The sequence below is a fragment of the Phalacrocorax carbo genome, chromosome 8, assembly GCF_963921805.1.
Source record: "Phalacrocorax carbo chromosome 8, bPhaCar2.1, whole genome shotgun sequence".
NCBI lineage: Eukaryota > Metazoa > Chordata > Aves > Suliformes > Phalacrocoracidae > Phalacrocorax > Phalacrocorax carbo.
Window position 1 is genome coordinate 1,243,405 of NC_087520.1, and position 14,400 is coordinate 1,257,804.

General features: G+C 49.2%; 1 long non-coding RNA gene across 1 annotated transcript; it reads left to right on the top strand.

Annotated features, from left to right (window-relative positions):
• The first annotated feature begins 3,839 nt into the window (after positions 1–3,839).
• Positions 3,840–13,527, top strand: LOC135314633 (uncharacterized). The gene is made up of 2 exons (XR_010374125.1): positions 3,840–8,488; positions 8,580–13,527. It is a non-coding gene; the product is annotated as an uncharacterized LOC135314633 (long non-coding RNA).
• The last annotated feature ends 873 nt before the right edge of the window (positions 13,528–14,400 follow it).

A 14,400-nucleotide genomic window follows, 5' to 3' on the forward strand; every position in this document is an offset into this window, starting at 1 on the left:
GGATTAGCTTGTCTCAGTACAGCGCTGGCAATACAGCTGCTGAGTCTGGAGAGACTGTATGAAAAGGAATTTATTTAGACATAGATGTTCACAAAGCCCTTGCTCTGGCACTAGAGGATACTACATGCTCTACTCGAGCAGTGAGGTTTGACCAGTGAGTTTTGAGAGCGTTTTTTGTTCTTCAGCTCACACTGTGGAGAGTTCAGCGGTGAATTTCAAACCGGACTCCTGGGGGCAGGAGAGAAGCGGATGGGAGTAGGAAGTCAAACACTAATTCAGAGAGGACTTTATAAAAACACAATGTTAAGTCTAGACTGGTAGTCTTAAATACCCCAAATTTCTGGTACGTTAATTAATGTGATTCCATTGACTGTGTTTATTGCCTTTCCAAAATCAATTCCATTGATTTTTCTGTAATAATGTTTTGTCCTAGATCTCGCCCCAATTTTAGTTACATTTCAGACGGTTCAATCTTGCCATCGATAGAACGACAAGACTGTACGCTGTAGTTCTTTACTCCCACTTTTGCCTTTCATATTTATTAGGACCTCTTTTTACTTTCTCAATCTGAACTCCCCGTCTGTTAACATCAGCATTCTCATCTAGTTTTCAGATGAAATACTAATATTACTTCCTTCTATCCTGCATTGTCGCTTGACATTTTCATGTAACTTAGCTTAAAGCATTCAAATATGAATGCTGGTGTTGCTTTTTTAAACACACTTCTGTTATCATGCCCAATCTTGACTTTAGTTCCTATTCTACGCAAGTTAGAAGTTACCTTTCCCAGTTTGTCCATTTTTTGTCCCAGTTTGTCGATGTTTTGACAGTGACTTTGTTTTTCAGGTCACCTGTTTTGCTCTGAGGCAGCTGTGACTGCAGGTCAGTCTGTTTCTATAGGCGACATTTCTGTAAGTATCAACAAATTACATGGCACGTCCTTTCCTAAAAAGCATGGGTTTTTGGTGCTCTGATGCCTTTCAGCTGCGCACTGGTGCTGGCATCTGTTCTTGGGGGGTTATTACTTGTTTAGTGATGGACGAATACCTGCAGAAGCCAGAGAGTGGGGACCGATTCCGTATTTTGTGTGAAGCCAGGTGTTCCTCCATCCTGCAGCTGGAGAGGAGCATCCTGCGTTTGTGTGGGGCCCGCCAACGTCGCTGTGCACCAGCATCGCTCGTGCTTTGCGCTGCCTTCCCTCCAGAACTTCCATGGGGTTGAGCGGTCCAGGCTGGGTTACTGCAGAGGCGGTTCGTTTGGGTCTGTAATAAGAAGCTGGAATACCCTTAGGCTTGTCTCCCGGTGTCAGCGCCAGGACATTTTCCCTGGATAATCTGTGCAGGAAGGAACTGGGAGGCTCGCTCCCCTAGGGACCGACGGTTGCAGTTGGGCACAGGCTTCGTGGTGCTGGGTCACGGCCCGAGAGCGGTAGGTGGGAGAGGGGTCACTCACCAATGCACTGGTGGTGCGTTGGTTCCTATCAATATCATTGTTTAAAAGTTTAATGTGTTTTTAGGAACCGTGTTAGCTAAAAGACCAGCCAGCGCTTTGGGGTGTAACATCCAGTGTACCCGAGAAGCAGCGTTTGCAGGAGAGACGGCATCTTTTCACTGTGCCAGTTGATTTACCCGGACGAGCTTTCAGCCTGCACCGAGATGCTTTGTAGCGTCTGCTGTTAATATTACACGCTGCATCTTAACGAAAACGAGGGAGCGGAGTAACTGGGGCTTGCTGTTTCCTGCTTCTCCGCTGGGTGGGCCTGCAACATACCTGATGTGCTACAACCCGCCTGAGGTACTGCGATGCATCTGCTGTGCTGCAGTGCTTCTGAGGTGCTGCTGGGAGGCAGGGCTCGGGGCTGGCGCAGCTCGGCAGCAGGAAGCCCTTCCCCTCCTCCCCTCCTTGCTTGTCTCCCACAACATCAATAGCAATTACATTCCCAGGCAGTCAAACAGCTAATGTTGTCAAGCTGGGTTTCTGTTCCCTGTAACGGGGAAGGGATTCATTTCAGTCATGGCCTGTCAAATTAGCAGAGATGCTGTGTGTGCTGGGTAGCCCTCCTGGCAACGGGAAACCTTTGCTACATCTCGTTCTTCGTATAAAGCTGTAATATTTCTGACCAGCCTTTTTTTTTTTTTTTTTTTTTGCATTACCGGGAAGTCTCTTTGTTTTCTGTACACAGTCCAAAAGCACATAAAATTATTTTTCTCTGGGTAATTCACTGCCTCTCCAACTGTGGGGTGATACAGACAGGCAAGCTCTCACGTGGCGTGGATCACATCGTGTTGTAGCACCGTCTCGGTACCTTTTGTCCGTGTAAGTTGACGCACACCTTTCCTTTGCCGTACTTTTTCAAATTTAAATAGCATCCCTCTCAGAACTAAAGCAATTTATTTATACAGTCTGTGGGATTAGAAGAGGTTTTTTTAAATCTTTTTTTGTTGTTTGCGAGTTGCAAGCCCTAATACGTCAAGATGTGAGGACCTCAGATTATTTATCGTGGTTATCCTTGAGCGTCCTGTGAGATGGGGAAGTTCTGTTGTCCTGTGCTGTAGGTGAGCAATGGAGTAAGGAGATGTCTCTCATTTGTGTAAGTCCTGCCGCATTTGACCATCTTTATGCCAGCAAAACATAACGGGCTATTTCTCCAGGGGGGAATTTTCAGTCCAGCTCTCTGGGACACAGTTTGAAAGTGGGAGGAGATTTTGTAATTGGAAAGTCTGTTGATTGTGTTTGCCAGCTTTGTGCTTTCCTAATCAAAGCCAGCAGGCCGTTAGCCAAACAGCAGTCCATGCTTTGGGAAGGACTGCAAGCATTGTGCTCTTAAGGGCATTTATTCCTTTTTTCCTCCTATTATTTCTTTGCTTTATTGCAGGAAGTACTGCCATTAGAGAAGTGAGGCTTCTCTGGTCCTTATTGGGAATGGTGAAGTGGAAGATTGTCTAAAATGAGCCACTAGTCCTGGAATAGGCCTCTCAAAAGCTGTACTGTAATTACGTGTCTTTAGGAAGAAGGGCGTTGCTCTATTTCTTTACACGCTAAACTCCGCCACATCATTCCTGGAATTACAATGCTCTCACCGTATATATTTCTTTTTGTTTTTTTCCCAGCATTCTTCCCTTTCTGCTGTTAGCATAGAGAAAACTAATCTTCTTGGATACCTGCCTTACCTACTGATCTAACAGACCTGTTCGATTTTCAGTCACAGAAGTTGCATCCACTTTCATAAACGAGCCGAAGCCAAAGGTACGAAGCATTCTGTGCTTCTGTTGGAGAGATGACCCCAAATCCCACCAGCCTGCCCGTCCTGCACGCAGCCGCTGCAGTGGCATGGAGTTACTGTCGGGCTTTGAACCCGACCCTGCCAAAGGCACGCTTTACCTACCTGTGTTCTCTCAAGTCTAGGGAATAATGATTTACTGCTAAAGAGGAGTCAGGAAAATTTCCTCCCTCTAGAATCACAGAATTGTTAAGGCTGGAAAAGACCTCTGGGATCATCAAGGCCAACCCCCAACCCAACACCCCCAGGCCTCCCAAACCATGCCCTGAAGTGCCGCGTCTGCACGGTGTTTGAACCCCCCCAGGGCTGGTGCCTCCCCCACCTCTCTGGGCAGCCTGTGCCAGGGCCTGACCGCTCTGGAAATGAAGACATTTTCCCTCATCTCCAACCTAAACCTCCCCTGGCGCAGCTTGAGGCCGTTCCCTCTTGTCCCATCACTGGTGCCTTGGGAGCAGAGACCAGCCCCCCCCTCACTCCAGCCCCTCTCAGGCAGCTGCAGAGAGCAAGAAGGGCTCCCCTCAGCCCCCCCCTTCTCCAGGCTAAACCCCCCCAGCCCCCTCAGCCGCCCCCCAGCACACTTGTGCTCCAGACCCTGCCCCAGCCCCGCTGCCCTTCTCTGGACACGCTCCAGCCCCTCCAGGCCCTTCTTGTCCCGAGGGGCCCAAATATTCTATGATTCTGTGATTCTGTAGCCTGCCGTTCCCCAGCACAAAGCGTTAGGTAGCTCCTGAGACACAGGGTGTTTTCCCCTTTGTGACCGCGTGGTTTGCATCTCGTGTTGCTGAACGCGTTACGGGAGGATGTTTCACCTGTGAGACCTGCACGAGGTCTCCTCCCGCACAGCGTGTCACCGGTAAGCCTCTCGGAGGGAGGTCGGTAGACGCGCGGTGTAACAGTCCTGCTGAGCGCCAGTCCCAGAACGTTTTGGCAGAGTCTTCCCAGGCCCAGTGGCCGCAAGTGCCAGTGAAGGCTTATCTTCAGCAGTTTTTATGAATCCAAAGTCGAGGCCGTTTGGGCCTCGGGGTAAAATCCAGACGTTCTCACTTGGGGTGTGATTTATCCCGCTCCGGCGGGTGCCAGCTTCTCAGTTCTTTTTCAGGCAGAGTTCCCATTTAGCTCAACAGGAGGCTTAGCTGAATCAACAAGATGAATATTTGGCCGATAGTTAGGTCAGGCAAATCTGGACAAATAATCCTCATTTGCACATAAACCTGGCAGGCATGGGCACTTGGCTAGTGCCTCCACTCCAGTCGCCGTCAGACCCGAGCACTGCCCAGCCTCCCGAGCCTGCGCTCGGACGAGCCGCGTCCACAGAGAAGAATTTCAGTGTTGATAGATGGATGCCAGCTCCTTACCTCAGAAATGTACAGAGTCTGAAAAGTATGTTCATAGCGGACTTTTGTTAAAGGATACAATCTGCAGAAGTGAAAAATCCATCTTAAAAAACTTCCTGTATTAACCAGCTCATGTTCAGTTACCCAAGAAAGCTGAAGCCCGTATTGTCCTCGTCCATCAAGACAAACGCTAAAGACTGATGACAGGTTATGGAGGATTTTAATGAGTTCAGTGCCTTTTTCTTTCATTATTTAATCTTCACTTTTTAAATATAAGTCTATCTTCTGGTTGTTTCAGCGGCTAGTTCAAATGTTAATAGGAAAAGATAATCTAGCATCTTGGCAAGGCTCTGCTGGTAGTGTGCCTGCTTTATTGAACCACAGATGGAAACGTTTAAATTCAGCATGATTTTCTCATCCCAATGTTTTGTCCCAATTAAAACTTAGTGGTTCAGACAAGGTTAGGAGATGTAAAGAAGGTAGTGTCTGCACTTAACTAATGCCAACTAATGTCGCATTACTTGCTGCTCTGCTCTCTTACCGATTCATTTCACCAAATTCTACCCATTTGGTTTGTTTTAAAAGCGCTGAGCCTGCAAGGTACAGAATTACCTTTAATAATTTAATATGGGATTTGAGAAATTTTAGGATTCCCCTTGAGGATACAAAGAATGGTTTATATCCTTTGGAATAGGTTGTTCCAGGATGGTCAGATGGGGTGCTTCATGTAGTAGATACGCTGTGAAACCACAGACCCCGGGCTAGCTCGTCGCACTCAGCGCAAGGTCAGTCTGGTGGCCGCTCGCATGGAATTGGATCCAAATTTTCTAAATTGAGGCCTCAAAACCAATCTCTGAAAACCATATGGATGCCCTGTTCATCACCCTCCTGTGAGCACTTGGCGTGGTTCCCCAGGGGAAGCCCCGTCCTGCAGGTCCCCTGTTACGGGGCTGGGGTGTGCCCATGCGCCCAGCGGTGAAGCCCCGTTTCTCCACCGGGGAGGAGCAGCCAGGACCCGGCTCGTGGCGCTGAACGCCGAGCCCTCCACGGTTAGGCCAGTTTTTTAATGCCACCCGTCGGATAAACACCCGCGCGTGTTCCCGTGGCTGCCTCTCCGTGAAGGCTGCCTGTTCCCACGCGCTCCTCTGCTCTCGCCTGCAGAGGGTCGGGCTGGGTGGCGCCCAGAGAAGTCCATCACCTGGTGTAAAGGCAAGGTTAACTCCTGTCTGACAGATAGGTCTGACCTGTCCTTTAAAACTCCAGCTGGAGGGAAATGACACAATCTCCCATGAACACCTTGTCAGTGCTTTGCTAACTTTATGATTAGAAAAGGGGCCATGATGTCAGGCTTATTTCTTCTTCCCTTTAATGCACTTTATTATTACTATTCTATTGACAATAGACATGAAAGACAGCTTATTCCCTTCCTTTTGGTAGCAGCCTCTTACATAATGGTGAACTCATTCTCATTTCCCCCGTCATTCTTCTCTTTTCTTGGAAAAACCTGTTTGACTATCCACTGCAATCCCAAATCCCCTTCTACGACGCGCTGCCGAGCCCCTGGTTACATATCCTGCCTATAGGCATTGACATTTCTTCTTTAAAATAGCGCTGTGCGCTGCACTGAATTCTGTCTTAGCAATTCAGATAATTTCTCCAATTTATGTAGATCAATTTGAACTCTAATCCCATCTCCACAGTGATTGCAGTGCCTTCCACTTCTTTATCATCTTTAAATTTCATCCTCCAAGTCGATTAAAACGGCGAATGGTGCAGAGCGAGGGCGGGGGTGCGTTGCCTGCATCTAACAGTCGTGCAGTCATAATTTTGCGCTCACATTTCAACCTTTTTAGTAAACTTCTCTGAACCGTGTTTCTTGTAAATCACCATATCACATCTGCTGCTTCCCCGTCTTTAATAAGGCCGGTTACCTGTGGAAGAAGATAACTAGGTTTTCCTAACCTGCTTATAATTCCATGTTGGCTGTTTTGTATCGGCTCATTTTTTTCTCTGTATTTACGGACTGATTCTTTTAATTATTTTCCAGCCTCCTTAGAGGCATTAACGTTTGTTCCTCACGTCCTCCTTTTAAAAAAAGCTGTATTTGTCCCTCTGTAACTACAGCGGTTTGGGTCCCATCCCCGCGCTCGCTGCCCGCGTTCTCGAGGTGAGTGCAGGTGGCTGAGCAATGCTACATCCAGTTCCCTGCGAATCCTCTAGTATCATTTAATAAACCTCCACAGACATGCAGTTTGCAGAAACTTTTAAGCTTTTAAGGGTTTAAGCGTTTGGTGGCAGCTGGTGTTTTGGAGGGGGCTCACACAAGAAGGGCATGCTAACCTCCTCATCATGCAGCACTTGCGTTCCTCCCCTGCCAGGTAATGGTCCTATACTTCGCTTTTACACCTAACATATTCATAAAAACTTTTGTTAGTCTTGTTTGCAGCTTTGTTTATTGATCACTTATTACTCGTCCTTTTACCTCGGCGTAGGCTGCTTATTTTTCCATCACCTTTACTAGAAGAACACGCACCAGATTTTCTCTGATGGCCTCGGTTACTGTCATCAACCACTGGGAGGTTATTTAGAGAAGAAGCTGAAATAATCGGGCTGGAATACTATAAAAATAGCGCTCTGTATTTTAGCCTTCTCCACGCCTTTCAGACATACAATCTCACCACTGAGTATTTTGGGTCTACTTCTGTCTTTAAATGCATGCAAAATAGTGGCTTTGAGCGCCTTTGGATTGTGCAACACACGAGAAGAGGGTCCTTGTTTCACTTTGGATTGTTTGTTTGGAGGGATATTTGCTCAATCCTCTGCAAATCAGGCCACTGATTTTTAGCAGCCAGCCTTGAGTTAAACAAATCCGGGAATTAACTGGCCTGAGTTCAGTTAATCAATTGTAAAAAGGGTTTGCTAATTCCGGAGCTGCAGCGATCTGCGGAGGAGTACGCGGGGTTTCTTCGAAGGCAGACGGAACTGGCAGAAGGGAAACAGAGCAAAGTCATTTTTAACAACAGCTGCAGGTAAGCGCTGTGCCACGAGCGGCATCTGCTTGTGCAAGCTGTCAGTCCGGTGCTTTTCCCATTAAAAACGCGCACTTCGGTAAAACAATCAAATCGCTTAATTACATTTGATTGGAACAAAAGCCCCAGCAGTTGTATTGTTCTTAAAAGCTAAAGAATGCAAAGGGACCTGTGAATATAACCTTACGTGGAAGAAGAACGCCCTGGGTATGGATTTCGGTAGCAACGATTCAGTAACGAGAACATCTGCTTGATTAGCTGAAATAGGCTTTAATGTTTTCTCTGGCTATTTTATCCTCTCCTGGAATTCTATACTCTAAATCCTTTTATCTGAACCAGATGTACTTAACTATCGCGTAATGGTAGGTTTGATCCGGAGGTTGAGAATTCACAGTTTTATATGTCAGTAACAGCTCTGAGAGACGCAGATGTTTCATGTTAATTTCAGTATCTCTTAGACTGTGTTTATTTATTCACGTGTTTACACAACCAAGATAACGATTCGGATGCCATGGGGTAGTTTATTTCTGTTCATTTATTTGATGTTCAAATACATAACCTGCTTTAAATCTCAGGGTTTGCGGGGAGGGTTTTGGTTTTTGTGTTTTTTTTTTTTTTAATTGAACAGGCCTCTCTTCACTCGTGAATCTCTGGCGATTTCACTGTCATGTCTGAATAAAGCATCAGAATTAAATTTTAAATATGCATATTGACAAAAGACAAGATGATCATAATTATAAATGATTGATTGGTCCAAGCCCACATCATTGGATTAATTCTTCACTCCTTCGCACACCGTTAATTTGGAATAAATTTGCAGCAATCAAGTGATCTTAACTCGTGGGGTAAGTATGAAGATCTTAATGTTCTGCCTGAGCTTTAATTGAGCTTAAAAGGCCTAATTCTGCCTCGGATCTATTCTTATTTTTGTTTCAGACCGGGAGTGAATGTAGAGCTTAAATTTGAAAATGATCCTCCTGTCTACATACTGGCTGGTGAGAGTTTTCCCACCCAGTAATTGCTTCCATTAATAGGCTCAAGCTCTCACGCAAGGACGGAGGATACGGGGCAGCCTGGCCCGTGTGCTGCGGAGGTGCTTTTAGAGCGGATCACTTAAACTTACACGTGCATGGAATGGGATTACATTTTCCACATTACTCCTATCAATGCTTGTAAGGTTTGTTGCAAATATGCAGCGATTTATTTAGAGAATGCCAGGAGGGAATAAAGCCACAGAAGGTCTCAGAGTTTCAGAGTGAGGTAAATAGTGGGTTGCAATATATTTAACAAATGATCATGAAAAACACAGGAAAGGAGAGAGGAAAAACACATTCCCTGGCTATGAAGTTGTTTAAATATAAGAGTCAGGAGCACTGTTCAGTCGGGAGCGCTTCCTTGGCTTTTCCCCTGCCTAAATAAATCATCACAGCGTACGCAGGGGACGTGGCGATACGCAGCAAGTTCTACCCTGCAAGCCCCTCGCCGCCCTCCCCTGCCACGGCACCGAGCCCTGCACGATGCCAGGCTGGAGCGTGGTCCCGGCGTGGTGTGCGGAGCCTTGGTGGGACGCCCCCGGCTCCATGGGGCACCCCCGGCTCCATGGGGCACCCCCGGCTCAGTGGGATGCCCCCGGCTCGGTGGGATGCCCCCGGCTCGGTGGGACGTTCCTGGCTCTGTGGGATGCCCCCGGCTCGGTGGGATGCCCCCGGCTCCATGGGGCACCCCTGTCTCCGTGGGACACCCCCGGCTCCGTGGGGTGCCCCCGGCTCGGTGGGATGCCCCCGGCTCCGTGGGACGCCCCCGGCTCGGTGGGATGCCCCCAGCTCCATGGGGCACCCCCGGCTCCGTGGGGCACCCCCGGCTCGGTGGGATGCCCCCGGCTCGGTGGGATGCCCCCGGCTCCGTGGGGTGCCCCCGGCTCCGTGGGGCACCCCCGGCTTGGTGGGGCACCCCCGGCTTGGTGGGGCACCCCCGGCTCGGTGGGATGCCCCCGGCTCCGTGGGATGCCCCCGGCTCCGTGGGGTGCCCCCGGCTCCATGGGGCACCCCCGGCTTGGTGGGGCACCCCCGGCTCGGTGGGATGCCCCTGGCTCGGTGGGATGCCCCCGTCTCCGTGGGGTGCCCCCGGCTCCATGGGGCGCCCCCGGCTGGCGGCCCAGCGGCGCAGGGGGATGCAGCGGAGCCCGCAGTGACCCCACGGCCCCGGGGAGCCGCACAGCTCGCACAAAGCAGATCAAGCCTCCCGGTAAGACACAGCGAGGGCCTCCCTTTCCCTCTGAGTGCAACGGGCTCCGAGGCACATTTCTGCCTCCTGCCTGCCTGTACGCAGGATGCAGAGGATAAATGGCCAAAAAAACCCCAAACCCCAACAAAAAAAACACCTCTTGGTTCTTTGTACTTTGTGCACAGGATCTTTCAGTTAGTTGTACAAGACATCCAAAATTTTACTTTGTGAAAAAAAATAGATTGGTTTAATTAGGGAATGTGGGACAAAAAGAGTAACACCTCTTCTGTTTGTGTACACACAAAACCATCTATTTTTCTTTTAAGTTCCTTTTATTTGGGGTTGAGAAATGGATGACAAAAGGAGGAAGGGCTGGGTCGTCTCCTGGCATCACAGTCAAACTGGAAGTTTTCCCATAAATTGCAAGAAAATTTTCCTGCAGGCAGAGCTGCAGAGGGGACACGTTTTGGGTTCAAGTCGAGGCCTAGCACGTTTAGCCAGTTGTCGTTTCTTTTTTAGGCCAGCGTGAGGGTTTCGTAGCGACGCGCTCGGCCTGTGGGCAGACAGGTGGGCTCGCGGGGAGTCGGCGCCCGGGGGCGAATTCACGCGACGCGGAGCCCGCGCTGCGGCTCGTCCACAGCCACGCAAAGCCTCACTGCAAAGCCTCGCTCGCAGGGCAGCAACCCAAACCAAACCAGCGAAGTGGAAGAACAGAATGTTAATTTTCCATTAAATCAAAGCGGGGCTGTGAGCAGATTCTCTGTTGCAGATTTCAGATAAGCAGCAAGAAAAAATTGGGAAAAGGGGAGCAGGCAAAGTTAAAAGTTCTTAAACTATTGATTGTCAATGAAATCTGCCTTGGTGTGTGTGACTTGTGCTCAGATAGCACCCTTTATTATGAGCTGCTTATCAGCCCACCTTTCCAGTCCAAACTGGGAACGCACTGGGGGGCTTTCCCAGCCCGCTGGCGCCTGTAGGGACCAGCCTGGAGCACCGGCGGAGATGCGGGGGGCGCAGGAGCGTGTGCTGCCCGGGGGGGTGCGGCGTGGGGGCTTTCGCCCCCCCACCTCCCTCTCCGCCCGCTCCCCCAGTGCAGAGCGGCTCGCAAGGCAGGGGCTTTGCCCCCAGCTGCAGCAGCATCTGCCAGCTCTCGAAACATCGACGCTCCTGGCTCTGCCGGTCGTAGCCGGTGCCTACGAGCACGGTGTTATTTCACCTCAGCCTCTCTCGGGGCTGCCTTTTCCTCGGGCCGGGGTGACCCCCTCCCCCCTGCCCCCCCCGGGGCCCACGGGAGCGAGGGGCTGTAACTAAGGTTATATGCAGCTGCGTGGAGAGGGGGCGAGGAGGAAGAGCTGGCAGGGAGCGACGAAAACAATGATTTCCAGTTGAATCACAGAAGCAGTAAAACCTGCCATCAGCCTAACTTTTGTAACTGTTATGTAGTCATAGGGAATAGTCCTTATTCTCAAATAATAAGTGTTATTAAAGTATTTTATCTCCGTCATGAATTATATATTAATGTGGTAAGTATTCATCATCTATTAAAATGATCCCATTTTGAGTAACATGAAAATATTCAAATCGGATTATTTCAGATCATGCTTTTAAAAGCAAGGAAGACTTTCCTGTTTTTTCATTAAAATATATCCTGGCAAGACCGTACAGTACCTGCAACTCCCAGCCAGAAATATGTGTCACGTTGACATTAAAAATATTGGTGTTCAATAGTACAGTAATTCTGCTGCACAATACTTCATTCTTACCCATGAATCCAGCTCTGGATGAGAAAAACTAATTTTACTGACCTGGAGAGTCTCACTGGCTGAAACTTAGCGGCGTTTCATATTCTGGTGACCCCGGTGGGCTTCAAATACTGGAGGTAAGAAACAAAAGGTCTTTAAAATTCTATGGCCCCTTTCCTTGCCAGTGCAGAGCTATTGAGCTATTCCCTTCTGTGCAAAACCCAGGGTACTCTTAAACATGCTAATGACTTCCCACCGCGTTGCTGAGAGGAGGCGATGCATCCCTAAACAGAGCAGGGATCTTCCTTAAGTGACGACGAGTTCCCCTTCCACCACGGCACCTGACAGCATCTTAAATGTACATTGGAGAAATACAACAGCGGGTTGTGCCTGGCTGCTACAGCCTGCGACTAATCGGCTTTGCTGATTTGGGGGGATTTTTGCTCCTATTTCTTTCTGCGTGTTTTGTCCGTATAAGCGAGCCTGCCTGCCCTTTGTGCGCGCAGCATTTCTGAGGAGATACTGATGTTTTCGTGCTGTACGTCGCTCTGAGGCAGCCGCAGTCAGCTCGCCCCCGGCTTCTACCTCCAGCGTGTGTGTTTGCTTGTTTTCACTCTGGATAGCTAAGCAGATGATTGAATAACTGCGGAGGCCATTTCTTGTTCCTTCATTATTTTCACAGCAAATACAGGCAGAATTCTAGACCCCGGAGAAAATACAGCTAAGCTAAATTTTGAAATTGTAAAGTGCTGGCAACAGCTAGATAATGCTCATTAAAAACATCAAGCTGGAGCTCTGAAACCTCTCGTCAGTTTACACAGTAATTCGGCTGGAAGTATGTTCTATGGGAGTTTTTTTCCATGGAAACCTGAAGTGTAATCCCCCAAACAACTCACTTCGCTCTAATGTATATGGGCTTGATGTTTAGATACCACCCGGCTATGTTAGTCTGGTTGCTATGGTCCTGTTTTCTTTTTCCTATAACCTTTGATTAATACACTAACCATCGCAAGAAGTTGGAGGACTGCTCTGTGAACATGCCGTATGGAGCGCGCTGGGTAGAGATGGGCCTGCTAGATGCAGAAACGCCGCTAGTCTCTTCCAAGAAACTCTGGCAGTATAAACAGCCTTGGCCTGTGCTTGTACAGCATCTCAATCCCCTCCGCGCCGCTGCCAAGATTTCTCACTGCAGATTTTCTTTCACCCGTCATCCCCACCCCATCACTCGGTGCCGGAGCCTGCTCGCAGCCCGGCCGGGTTGCCTGGGATGTGCAGCACATCCAGCCCTCCCGGCTCCAGCCCCTCGCAAGCCGGGATGACCGCGGCTCGCCGCTCGGTGCGGGCGGCTTACGCAACGCGCGCGTGGCGGGCTCGGAGCCGGGTCACGCAGTGCAAAAAGCCGACGTCTGTACCCAGCTCGGGCCTTTGCAGCTTTTTTCTATTATCATCAAGTTCCTTTTCTTTGCAGCCCGCAGCTAAGCAGAGTGGCAAATCTTCAGATGATACCCCTTGGCAAGAGTGTTGACTTTCAAGCACAAGAGTAACCCAGGAATGCAACGCTTGAGGGAGCTCAGAAAGCCGACAGAGCTTCATGGATTGTAATTCTGCTCCAGTTCTCTCTTGCTATGAAATGCCTTTTCCCTTTTTACCAGTCTCAGTCAATCCAGTTTACAAAAATGTTGGTTAATTATTATCATCTCTGTATCGCAGAGGGAGAAACCGAGACATGGAGAAGCAGAATGGTGTGTCTGGAAGACACTCAGCAGGCAAAGCAGATCCGCAGTCTAGGTCCCCAGGTCTGCTGAGAAAATAAAACCAGAACAAAAGCGTATCTTTGCTTTTTGCTCATTAATCTACACCATTATCAGCAACTTATGTGTATCGCTCTCTGAACCAGTAAACTATTTTTAACTGCTGTATTTATGTTGCTGTGGTTCTCAATACTTCTTACTGTTTTCAGCCTTTATTTCGACTTATCTACTGTGGGATTCGCCTCGTCAGACAGATATCTGTAATGCAGATGTAGATATACGAGTAAATCATTTGAGGCTTTACGGGCAATGGAAAAAAAGGAGGCTCTGTAAGGCACTTTCCTTATCTCAAAGTAGACTACCATAATAAGTCAGATGAGTCACAGCCTTTGACCGTAAAGGCAAGCCAGGGTGACTCAGATGCACACGCGAGACCCTGTGAGATGAACCCTTCCAAGGCAGAGGACGTGTGCAGATAGCTGGTTAGCAAGGCTGGCTCACGTAGAGCACACGTCCAGTTTTCCCCGTGGGAGGGGATCTCCTCTGCAACAGGGCACCTTCAGCAACGCCCGGCAGCCGAGGGCGAGCAGGAGCCTCGTGCTCCGCAGCACCCGAGAAGTTGGGCAGCAACGCCTTGAGCCGGTGCCGTGGCTGAATCCAAGCTGGCCGCTTGAAAATGCGGCGTCCTGCGGATTCCTGCTCGCTGGCCACAGGCTTTGAGGGTCCTGACAAGGCCACGGGGGTTTCCCTGAACCTCCTGGTGTGAAGTGTGAGCACGGTCAGAGCATCCCTGACCTCGAATCTCTATTTCACCCGGGAGAAGTAGCACCGAAAATCAGCCTTCTTCCCAAAGTCACTCTCTGGCCTTACTTTTTAGCCAAAACATCCTGAAAATTTAGAACACAGGACGAATAAGGGAAGAGAGCAGAGCAAATATAACTTGACCTCCAGACCTGCTGATGGCAGTGGCAGGGACGCTCTTACAGGCGGCGGGAGGAAGGGGAGGACGATGTCAGAGGAGCCTTCCAGCAATATTTAGAC